The 13097-nt window shown below is 33.8% G+C and overlaps 2 protein-coding genes across 6 annotated transcripts in view; one reads left to right on the plus strand and one right to left on the minus strand.

Annotated features, from left to right (window-relative positions):
* The window catches only part of LOC119640269 (beta-1,4-glucuronyltransferase 1), an 87725-nt gene that overhangs the window by 60876 nt on the left and 13752 nt on the right, over window positions 1-13097 (plus strand). Inside the window, exon 2 of one of the 5 annotated variants that reach the window (XM_038038175.1) lies at window positions 9748-9902. The exons of the other annotated variants lie outside the window; for them this stretch is intronic. The gene's annotated coding sequence lies outside the window, so the exon portion shown is untranslated. The remainder of the gene's footprint in view (window positions 1-9747; window positions 9903-13097) is intronic. 5 annotated transcript variants of the gene reach the window in all.
* The window catches only part of LOC119640192 (WD repeat and FYVE domain-containing protein 2-like), a 42151-nt gene that overhangs the window by 28577 nt on the left and 477 nt on the right, over window positions 1-13097 (minus strand). The gene's annotated exons all lie outside the window — the stretch shown is intronic.

Here is a 13097-nt window from a genome sequence, read left to right on the forward strand (position 1 = left end):
TTTTCCTCGTTTTGATGATTTTAAGCAAAACTACTACCAATAATTCTATTAAGAAGAAAGATAATTAAAGTCGGTCGGGGCCGAATCTTTTATACCCTATGCTTTAAAAAGTTTATGTGAATTCCAAATTTATTTACAAATTTGTGGACGGTATCTTCATTCTCGCTAACGGGAGAACTACACACAAATACTACAAAGTTACGCAAACAGAAAGTTGGACAGACGAACAGGCGGAGAACTTTAGGTGCATTCAAGGGTTGTAACTGGTTAAGAATTTGTGTACTTGATGGGTTTTTTGAAGCTTGTTTTTGCGTGTTATAAAGGTATTGTAAAAATAATTAAATTTTGATACACTATAACATTGAGTAGGCCTGGTCAAATTTTCTCATTTTTGCGCACAGATGCTACAGCATTGCCCACAGAATATGCGTTCACGTTTTTGTACATTTATTTGTTATAGTTTATCAGTAGTGATCAAAGACACAATTTTTCATTCCCCTTGAAAAACAGAGATGTTCTCAGTGTACGTGGCGCTGTGGACGTGCCCTTCGACAGTTTTGGTCTATTTTCAACACTATCCTGTGTGCAAAAACTTTCAATGTTTCTGAAAAGTTTGAAATCGATGGCTTCATTTTTGCGGCCAGGTGAATGTTTGTAACAGATAACACACAGACGAATTAGCGGACATGCTTACATCGATTTAGAATTTGATGCTGATTAAGAATACATATATTTTGTGGACTCTCTGATTCTCTCATCTGAACGTTGCAAACGTTTTGACAAAATGAATATAGCCCTCACCCTTCGGTGATCGGTTTAAAAAACCATTTAAGAAATATAAAACAAGGAGCATGGAAGTTCAAATAATTGACCGTTAACTACAAGTATATCACTCAACCGATTAACACTATTTTCTGACCTGAAGATAGTTTTGACGAATATCTGGCTAACAGACTTTCGCAATCGTAACTTATAGAGGAAAATAAGAAAAAATTCTTAATTTTTTTTAAGGTGTCTTCAGTTTCTAGTCAACTGTCAATATGTTTGTAGATACTTCTTCCCCCAACCTTGTCTTCTTAATTAGATTGAATATGCCAAATACATTTTTGTCATTATGGTATTCTAACAAAAAAAGGCAGTCAAATGTACTTTACGACCAGACCAGATTGAAAAAAAAATTATTTTAGGCATTTAAATGTGTTTGTATAAGCGCCTAAACTTTTGCTTTATAAATTTAAAATATTTAAAATAAGCTCTTATTCAAGTGAAAATAATCTTTTCTAAGCTTGGCTGCCCGTCTTGTTTAGTTTTTTTCAACATATAGGTCGCAACTTTTGAAATATTTTGATGAAATTTGCTACGCTGTTTTGGCTCAAGGCGAGCGCTACTGAAAACGTTTTGGATTGATACCGTTTTTCGACCACTCCATATGCAACGCCTTGTTTGGAAAAGTCGCTACAGGGAAAAAAATTTTCGTCTTCACAGTTTCTCATCTCAAAATTGACAGTATTTCGGCATTTTTGCATTTGGCCCGACTGGGGCAATTTGTGAACCCTCGCTGATGCAACCGTTCCTGCTCAAGCTTTATATGGCGAAAAGGTCGAATTTCCAATACCTCATAGTGCAAATTGAGTCATAATAGCAGAAACTTACCTTAACGAATATGGACTACTTGGGTTTATTTTTTGGACACCACCACATATCAGGGTTCTCATGAAACTTAAACCCTTATATGCCAAAAGAGGCTAATTGCTAATTTTTTTGCGATGGCAATTTGCTCATGATAGTAATTAATTAAAAAAATTAAGTGGACCTAATATAAACCACATAGGTCTATTTCTCCGCCAACCCATATAAGATTATCCTATCTTAATAATCCATAGGAGCGTGTCGGCAAAAAAAATTAACAGTAAGGAATAAATCTATTTTTTTGGACCCCTCCCATATAGGCACTATCATGAAACGAAAATTCCTATATCCTATATCTAACCTTCCAATACGCGGGCTTCTATAAAAATTATAGCTTTGTATGAAATAACTTTTTGATGTATTATTACCAAAACCTGTGAATAATTATACTAAGCGAAGTGGTGTAGGGTATGTAATACTCGGCGTCGCCCGACTATGACATTCTTGCTTGTTTTATATAGTTCATAGAAAAACATTTATCGCGTAAAAAGTTTATTTATACGTTTATATTTTCCCGAAATTTCGCGCAAGATTTGAATTTTACACCATCTTTGCCATAAATTGTGAAGAGATCAATTAAAAATTTTGGAGAGATTGGATCCACTAGAGAGAGTGATCTTGTTTTAGAGACATTAATGCGGTACCGCGTTCAACATTGGAAACTTCGGCAAACCCTCTACAGTGTACTCTCACGAAAGATTTGTGTCTTCATAGTTGCAAGCTCTATTTGACTCATGAACTCACCTCTGAACCTAATGACCATGCACAACGACATTTCTTGGGGAAATTTAATGAAAGAAGTTGAACATTGTTTAAAAAACAGCTAAGCTTTGAAGACTATTTACCGCATATGCGACTGTATACATAACTCTATACTGCACCCTTAAGGAGTCGATAGCAAATGTACAGTTATTAGTTATAAACCTGTGCTTGCTATTGAAATTTGTGTCTCGGATGAATTTTGGGAACATACATAATATTCACATAATGCCACACCAAATTTTTTTTTTACTCGGTTGATGAAAAAAACATATAAAAATTAGCGTTCAGTCTTAGTCAATTTCTCAACCATTCATCGCTACATGACAAGAGTGCAGGTTTATTACGAACTGGATCAAAAGTGCTATCATCAGTAGATAAATCAGATATGTGTAGCACAACTGTCAGATTTGATTCAAATGAAGAATTTCTTCCGTGATTAACGATCTCTGTTAGTTTTTTTTTTGTTGTAAGGTTTGTAAGTAGCACTTTTATTTCTAGTTTATTTTTCTTGGATTCATCGAACTTAATTCATTGGAACAAATTTTTTAAAGGTTTTTATGCTGTTTGGACGATAATATGCCTGGAGCCAAGTTTAATAGTAAAAGTCTATATCTTTGAAAAATATTTATCAAAAATCGACTATTAAATCTGACGAAGTCTAAAAAATATTGTTATGAATTTACCATTGAAATTTGAAAGCCATGTGGTAAGAGATGACGTACGTTCATAGTACCTCCAACGAGAAATATATAGTTAACTGAAAGAAGTGATTGAAGACCTATTTAGAGACATTTTAAACAATTTTTCATTGCAGAGGCTTTCATTATTTACTATAAAAATAGGCGTATTTATGCTTACAATATCTCCTGGTTAGAAATCGGTTTTTAGAGTGGGTTAAATAAATTACAGATGAAAGAATAAACTTAAGTACCAAAAGCTGAGTGAAACAACAAAAGCTGTAAGAACTTCTCCGCTAACCCTAGCGCAGTTACAGTGCCAAGTCTCTTACTATGACTTTCTAATTTCAAAAAGCGAAAAATTCGGGATATACAAGTGCGTTTTTGCACAATAAAATTAGACAATTTTCAAGCATTGGCACGAAAACATACACATATATACACATTCCTGAATTACTTTATTCAAAAAATTTCATCTTCCTCTTGACTTTTGTTCTTCTTACTATATTATCCCTAGTGTTGTGTGTTTATTTGTTTACAATTTTTATTGCTTCAGGATTTTCAAGAACAGCTTGCATAATTCATCTACGGCCCTATCTGTAGGTATGCACAAAAAATTTATAGAAGAATCAGAAAGAAGTAATAAAAAAAATTTTTTAAGCAATTTTAAGCAATTTTTTTAAAAATGTAAGGAATTACGGAATAAGGCTAAACCAGACAAGCTTATAAAAGGATTAAATTTGTTTTATTTTGTTTTGCAAAATATCCTTATGGACCGTCCACCCGTTTGTTAGCACTGTTGTCCCATATCTGCTTCTACTACGGCTTCTTCACGTAATAGGCTTAACTTTTGCCTCCATTTTCTGTTATTTCTCACGAAAACCTTTTTTTCTATTTTACTTTGCAACTATTTCGGTAGGTAATTTTGCCATCTTTGGGAAGTAGAAATCCAATAGAATTTGCTTAACGTTTCCCTGCGCCGGTATAAGTAAGTGATGCCTCACTGCATGCTTTTGCTAGGTTGGAAGATTTTCAGTCTCAAGCACACAAGTGTGTTGGCGAGCCAATACGTCAGTCGTATGATTTTCCTTTCCCGGTTTATAAAATATTTGTGCATTCATTTTGCATTTTGCAGTTCGTCGATAGAAGCTTTACAGCGTTTTCTTTTCGGGTTAGGGTTACGATCTGAAACTGCGAATGTCTGCGGTTGGTGATCTGTAAAAATGTTGAAACTTTTTACGCAGTAGAGGTAATGCCTGAGGGTTTTCAAGGCCCAAACGATGACCAGAAGATCTTTCTCGTTTCTTGCGATACGTAATTCTTTGTCCGCCAATACTCTTGAAATCATTGTTATGCGCTTTCCGTCTGATGATAAAAGACCCACCAAGCTCATGAGACGGCGCGTCGGTAGTAAGATCACACGGTTTATTAGAGTCTGGTACAGTATCATAACGTCCTCTGGCGTTAAAATGTCCCTTAATTTGTGGAAAGCTCGTAGTTAGTCTTCTGTGAAATTGATCGAAATTTTTTTGGATTAGGTAGCACGCATCTTGCCGTTTTCCACTTTTAGAATATCGGCAAATGGAACTCTCTTACGAAATAGCGATAATAGCCAGCCGGACCCAGAAATGACCTAATGGCAAACAGTGAAGTAGGTACAAGGTAATTTCTAAATTGCATTAATCTTAGACGGACCTGTTTATATACCTCCCCTTGATGCAATGAATCTTTAGTTTTCAAAAGATTTTACTTTCCTCATATTTGCTTCGAGTAGGCCCCTAAGAACACAATCAATGTACCTAACATGATTCTCTTTAGTTTCTAAAAAGATTATAACATCATCGACGTAGACGTAACAAGTCTTACCGATTTGTTCTCGGAGGACGTTTTCTATTGCCCTTTGGAAAACACTCGGGGCATTCTTCAACTCAATGGTAGTCGACAGAACTCGTATTTTCCGTTGTTCACTGTTTTTCCCTGTCCCTTTCGGTAAGTTCTATCTGGTGAAATCTACATTTTAAATCTAATGTGGTAAAATAATTTGCTTTACCTAAATTCAATAATATTACGTTTACGTTTGGTACGGGATATTTATCATCAATTATTTTTTGGTTGAGCTTCCAAAAGTCTATTACCAGACGTTTCTTCTTATCGCCAAGTTGGTCGATACCTTTTTTGTCAATATCCCAGACTGGGCTGTTGATGCGCGATCTGGAATGTCGAATAATACCGTTAGCCAAGGGTTCTTTTATTTCGGCGTTCACAAAGTCAGTTACGCCCACTGGGTATGGGTACAGTTTTGAGTACACAGGTTCCTCGTCATCCATGCAGATAGTGGCGACGATGTTAGTATTTCAAGACAATTAATTAGGGTCAGCATATACTTTCATCTCACTTTTTATCATTTTCTGAAATCCTATCCTCACTGAAAAAGGTACACCATTTTCATTGATTTTAACGAAATCTACGTTTTCACATTGGAAGAAATTGATTTTTTTTCATCCGGAGTTATGAGAAAATTGCCCGTTTTTTAAGTCAATTTTAGCGTCTACTTTTTAAGTATCTCCAAGCCGATAATTATATCGAAGATGGATAAAGAGTTCAGAATTACGAATGGTGTATTTTCACCGATCAACTTACAACACATTTTCGTTTTACTGGATTCTGGCCATGGATAGAATGAACTACGGGAGGCGTGTTTACATGGACCCCATGCTTCAGTTCTGGTAAAAGTTTTATATAATTCCTCGAAGCCCCTGTATCAATTAGGTATTTCATGCTTCTCCTTGCTACTCTTCGTCCTCTGAACGGTAACAGAGAGTTTCCTCTAAAATGTTAACATAATAGATAGGTTGAACAGCTTCATCCTCTAATACCGATCTTCTTGCTCATATCCGTATAAAGCTTCCTGACAGGTATTGTTGATCTTTTGGAGTTTGGGCTTCGGATATTGTCTGCCTCTTAAAATTCTGCCTTTGAAACTAGTTCGAATTTCCACCACTACATTGGTTTCCGCGAAGAGGATGGATCTGCATCCACAGGTTCGCCTTGAACCTGTGCAGAATTCTGCCAATTTAGTTAAAACTTCTTGACGTAATAAGAATTTTTTATTCATTACTATGATCTCCGGTACAATTCTGCCACTTTGATTGAAAGCTCTTGACGTAATAGAAATCCTTGTGTTGTGTCATTAGGTTGACAATTTTTCTTTATCGACTTATTTTCATTCCTGTTAGCCAATATCGTCCCAAAAGTATAGCGTTCATGGTTAGCTTCTACCTCCTGGGTCAGAGCGAGGGTGCTTGGTAGGTCGGACGGACGAACAGAAAAAAGTACGTCCCATAGTGGTTTTTAAGACCGGATATGAAAATGCCTAGGTTTGATCGTGGGTCATTAAGGTTTCGCTTGTTAATAGTAAGAGCTTACGCTCTACCTTTTTATAAAATTGAATAACCGATTGTGCACAATGTCGCAAGATAGTGAGTTCTTGCACAATTAAGCAAAAAGGACGTTTGTCAACGTAAAATCTAACCTAGCTATGATAGCTATAAAATTGAGTACTATGTTGAACGAAGTCCTCACCGCGTCTGCACGACCCTTAGTTTTATTTCTAATGATGGCCACTGCCTGGTAGTGTTTAGAACCACCGTCATAATTTTCGAAGACTGTATAGGCAGTGTGGGCTGCCTGTCTCCGCGAAATGTAATTTTTTTTTTTTTTTTCAAAGTCCGGCAAAGATATTACTACATCCAGAGACCCGTGGACGTAGACTGACTTTTAATTATTGATTCTGTTAATTTATTTTTTGTTTCTTTAAGAAATTAATTTCTATTATAGTTCTAATGATACCTGTAGATTTTCAGAGTAGCTTTTGAGCTTTTCCTTTTTTGCCTTTCGTTAGGCGTCAATTAATGACACATATCTCGTTAAATTGATGAGTTTATTAGAACTAAAACACTGTTACATACTAACTTAAAAACTAGTTCATCCAAAAATGATATTTAATACCATAATAAAAGTGCTGAGTCCAACAGTCCAGACATTGACTCAGCGATTTTATTATGCTGTAGCACTGATCAACAGTCACCGTTTTCCTATACAGTGTTAACAAGATTTAATCGTATGGTCGTGTTCTCAAAACATACAATTTTGTGGTATACTGCTACTGCAATTATTGTGTTCAGCAATTTTCACTGAATCTTTGAATACAATTTCTCGGGCTCGGTTTGCGGTTGTCATTATATCTCGTTCTCATTATTACACGGTACGACCACTTTTTGGGTTGATGGTATTCGATTGCGTTTATATCGAGTTAGGCTTTGCGTTCCTTGCTATTACAACTAAATATTTGTGATATTATCGGTGTACGTATAACAAAACAATGGAAAGAAAGTTAAGAAAAATAAATAAATACACAAATGAGATATAAAATTTAAGAAAAACAAATAAATTGGGAAAAAATGTTATAAACAAACACCTACAACAAAGTTTAATAAATTTATTTAAATACATCATTGTTTATATAACTTGCCTAATCCTTTTTGCTTACTAGCTAACCTGACAGTTATAAATTCTGAATTAAACTTGTCTGTCTGTACACAGTCTTCAATTCACATTTCCAGAATGTTAAATAGTTTCTGGCAATCCTACATTTTCACTTCTTGTTATTCCTAAAAATTTTTCCTTCATAGCTCCATATTCATTTATTTGAACAGATAAAAGCATTGAGAATAATTGTTTTCTTTCATTACATTTCCCAACATTGTTTTTTCAAATATTAATGTATATATTAATTTTATCAACTATGTGCTTGCTATTGGTGCCGAGAAAACAATCATAGGGTATAGAGTACTATCAACTTACTGCTCATTAAAAGTTGTTCGATGACGAGAACCGTACTTTTTTCCTTCGGCTTTGTAGATGTCGGTTATCGAGTCCATGTATCAAGCAGTGAGTTTACGGTAATTAAAAAAAATATACACATTTCTTATTGTGATTCTTGATTATATTCAAATGTGCATAATGTAAAATATCGTTAGGAAATGCACATATTTGATACAATTAAACCGTTGCCTAGTTCTTATCACTTACCGCTTTTTGTAATCAAAGGCACTAAAGTAACGGAAACATGCTTAGGAAGCGTAAATTCTCTGTGCCCTTATATTTTGACGTAAGGTATACTATTTGGAACAATACACTATAACAGATAGGTAAGTTATATTCGTTCTGTGGCCGAATTTCAAATACACGCCGCCTTTAAAATCTTTGGCGACCCCTGCTGCTATTGGTTGCCTTCAAAAAGTGAATTGGATAAAATTTATCTTTCACCACAACTAATTAAGTATTAACACACTTACCTGTTCGCCTTTTATTCTCCAAGTTCTTTTATATGATACCCATATCGCTGATATTATTGAGAAAAAATGAATGCACCAGGTCAGCTGTCCAGCATATTTGTTTTAGAATTAACGCATTTTTAGACAGATAATATGAGGAATATACGAAATAGTTTGAAACATTCTGTCTAGTTTACCTAAGCAGCATGAAACCTCAAAAAAGTGAAAAAAAGAAAATGTAATCCAAATTTTCCCATTTTTCCGCATAAATAGTAGCCTTTTTTGTATAGTAAATGTGGGAAATTACCACGTTCCATCTTTTAGTGAGTAATGAGTAAAAACCCATATATTTTTGTTTAAAAAAAGGGACCTGCTTTCAGTTTACGCTTTATCGCGGGCTTGTGCTCTCAAATGTGCTTGTGCGTGCAAAAACTTGCAGTGAAAATTGAAATCGATATCCTCATTTTTGCGACTGGGAGAGTGTCAACACTACACATCATACACACGGAGAGACATCGCCTAATTAAATCCGAATTTCATCCTGATCAAGAATATCTACAGTTCGTAGAGTGTCTGAAACTTCCTTGTGGGTGTTGCAAACATTATAACATAATGAGTACATCCCCCATTCTTCAATGGTAGTTGTAACAAATAATATGCATATGTGAGCATATAGCTAAGAAAACATAATAATTGACATAAAATACCCGAAAGTCATAAATAATAATAAAGTATAGCACATTCCTTTAAAAACGAATCCGAAGGGTTGCATAACAACATTCATACATACATTCGGATTAAGTTTTGATAAATATATTGATCAATTCACCTAGTACTTGAACCGACGTTAAAATATATATATAAATAACGAGATCTGAGAATATTGTTTAATTAGCTTCAAGATGACAATCGAGATTTGAACAAGACGCTCGACTGTGGTTAATTGATCTTGCTATTTTAATATAAATAACTAGTTTACCTTTTTATAATATTTCTAAAGCCTTTTTTTAGGATATTAACAATGAACAGCCTAAGTAGCAGCTGGTATATCCAAGCTATTAATAGTTTATACAATTCCCACGAGCCAAATCAGATATTTGTTATTTTATTACTTTTTTTATTTACATTTTCTCTCATTCTTTCATACAATGTACCGGGATTAAACCGTTCTATTTACATCATACGCGCTTATTCAAAACTAGTATTTGTTTTATATCGGCAGCCCTCTAAACGAAATTTTCATCGCAATCTTTTGAACTTAAAGCCATTTTCTCTTCTTGCAGACAAAGTTTAGATTTTCACTAACACATAGCAGTGCGGCAAAGAGGCAGATATTATTTACTCTGGGGTTTACGGCTTTATATATCTCACGAATATATGTAACTCATGGAATATTCAAGGTGATATGTGCTTAAGCCACGCCTTGTTTTCTTTAACTGTAAGAAACAGTCATTTTTTTACTTAACATACAGAGCCGTTCGGTATTTTTCGGAATTTTTGCAGTTTATTAATCTTTTCTTCTAATTTACAAATCAACAAAGTTTTTAGCTGTAAATCGAATACTTTCTTTTTGACATCAACTCCTAAACTTTCTCATCGTCTTCAAAGAGATCTCTCCTGAACTTTTCAATTAATTAAAATTGTAAAAATGCACGCTTTTAGATGAATTTAAAAAAAAATTAATTACTGAAAATGCATCCATGACATTTAATAAAAAAAAGAAAAAAAACATTAATTTGGATAAGGCGCGACAAAAATGGAAATGTCTTATTACATTTCGATTTCAGCCTTACAGGGCAACAATAGGGGTAACAAGTAATTTTTACATTTTTGCTGTTTGTACCTGTCGATTTACGTGTCTGATTGTTTTGAGAGATGGAGCGAGTGAGGCAGAGAGAGATAAATAGAGGGTGAGAAGAGCGAGCCCTCTGCCTGCTGAGATTCACGAAAGTAAAAGGCAAAAGTTTTACACAAATATTTTTATTTTAGACACAGCCGGAGGCAATAGTCATAAATAATATCAGTTCATCTGCAAATCGTTGCTTTGCGCACTAATGTAGGATACAAATATTTCGTCCGATGTAATCGAGATGCCTACATCTGCGCTTCATAATCTTTACCAATCCAATAAATTTCTTATGACTGGGTACAAAAATGTTTGGATTTACATTTTTATGATTATCACTTTGGAATCGTGTTACTGCTTAACTAATTGCTTGCTTATATTTTTGTAATCGTAATATGTTTAAGACCGTTAAAATCAATCTCCAGAGAGTGAAGTAAATAACAGTCAATAGTGGCGAAATTCGGGCTATGCAGAGAAGGCATCAAAACTTCTAAGCGAATTGTAAATATTTGTCGTGTCATTAAAGATATGTATCGCCCGATATTATCGCGGTGAAAGATTACTTTTTCCTATCTCGATTTTGGACGTTTCACCCCAATGACACGTCAGTCGCATCAGTTATTGGCGGTAGAAGGCCAACCAATCGTTTGGCCAGATTGATTTCACAATGCTTTATAAAAACATGTTAAAAACCCTACAGCAATCTACAAGTATTCATATAACGACATTTGGGTCATTATATGGAAAGCCGTTGAAAAAGTTGTCTGAACCCTTCTCAATGGCGTTCGTTCTTGGACGAAAATTAGTCAGTGTAGCATATTTCAACTAAATATCTCCAGGTAGAAATATGGATGAACAATTAGCAGCAATTTAAACGAAAAACTTCTTTTCAAGTCGTTTAAGTACCTTTAAGCTTTGGTGATCGTTTAAATTATACATAAAACTGGCGTGAAGTTAGCCCGCCGTGGACAATCCACTTATGTGTTTTCGGTAAAACACTTGGCTCGCACCTTTATTAAGATAATTAATAGTTTGCCGATATTGCAGAAATAACAATATGATTATAAAAAAAAAAACTAAACAAAATACATTAAATCCAAACGTAAGCAAAAAACAAAATTTGTTGTTACTTGTTGCCATCAGGCAGACGTAAAAAAAAGAAAAAGAAAAGAAAAATTACAATATACAAAGTAAGTTACAAAAAAATGTAGAGAATTAACACAATTTCAGTTTCTTTATATGTTTTGAAAGACGCCGAAAGCTTTTAGAAAAGCCTAACTTTGTTACTATGACCAGGATTCATCACCGCTAAAATCCTCTATATATATACACTGAATTAATTATAAAATATTCATTTTTAGTAAAGATATAACTCAAAATATCTGGCTATCTTCACTTCGGTATATACTACAATGTCTTTTTCTTTTGTCTTCCTCTCGCATTCCGCTCTATATGCTACACGTGCGTAAATTCTCAAATCACACGTATGAAATGTCTATAACCAGCAAGCTGCTTTAAAAATCATCGCACGATTTTATTTTGTATTCAGATATTGTTCGCTTAACTATTACTTTATTAAACCGTCATGTACTTTATTTTTATTTGATTATCTTTTTATTTAAACATACAAACCATTAAAAATAATGTGAAAAATTCAAGCATAGATACGATTCAGAAGTTATAATATGAATATAATATAGCAAATTAAGAAGAAAGATAGATTGAAAAAATTAGCAAGAAATTTACTAACGGTCTTCAAGTGAAGCCGCAGCGAGTTAAGACATGGAAATCGTAAAGTTTTGAACTGCAAATGTTTTTATGTTGTTATTATTTATACGTCATAGGATTTCTGAACGTTTCGACAAAATTAATGCATTGTATATATAAAGATATTTGAACTCTTCCGTTAATGATAATGAAAAAAGGGTAGTTTAAAAAAAGTATTTAATTCGACTTTTTTTAATGCACTCAGAACAAAACATGAAGATTACAATTTTAATTTCTTCTATTTTCTTCCTTCTCTTTTTATACGTCCGATAAATTAATGTGCAATAGCATAATAGGTTAATAAGAAAGAAATTTACGAAAGCTTTCGTGTGCTAACCCTCCTTTCCTTTTATAATCCCACTCACTCACTCACACTCTCGTGCCACCTATATTCACCTAAATCACGTAAATCTATGCAAAAGTACCTGCCGTATGAGCAAAAAAAAAGCGAAAAATGGGTGTGAGTATAGTATAGTATAGTACTAGTATAGTATAATATAATATAGCACATTATATACACTATACTATGCTCCAGTATAGTACAATGTACTATACTATACTCTAGTATAGTATAATATATTCTAGTACAAAATACACTATACTATAGTATAGTATAGAATATACTATACTATAGTATATATAGTATATAGTATAGTATATTCTAGTAAGAAATACACTATAATGTAGGATAATAAATTTCAGTACAAATTACACTATACTGTAGTAAATAATATTCTAGTACAAAATTTTCAAACGCTACCAGGAGAACGTTTACCAGAAATAATACAAAGTTACCGTAAACACTTTCTAATGTTCTGCTTCAGTCATCCGCGTTCCACCATATAGAAAGCGTTCAGCATTCACAAGGGTACAGACTTTAGAAAGCAGATGAATAATGTTAAGCATACCTTTAAGCTTGTCAGTGGCATATTTGACTTTGAGTACTTTTTATCAAAAATAAAAATAAATGTTCCACAGCGAATGTCAACTGCCTTCATTTTCTAATATTTGAGAAAAATC

This window comes from Glossina fuscipes, unplaced genomic scaffold, assembly GCF_014805625.2.
Source record: "Glossina fuscipes isolate IAEA_lab_2018 unplaced genomic scaffold, Yale_Gfus_2 116, whole genome shotgun sequence".
Classification (NCBI taxonomy): domain Eukaryota; kingdom Metazoa; phylum Arthropoda; class Insecta; order Diptera; family Glossinidae; genus Glossina; species Glossina fuscipes.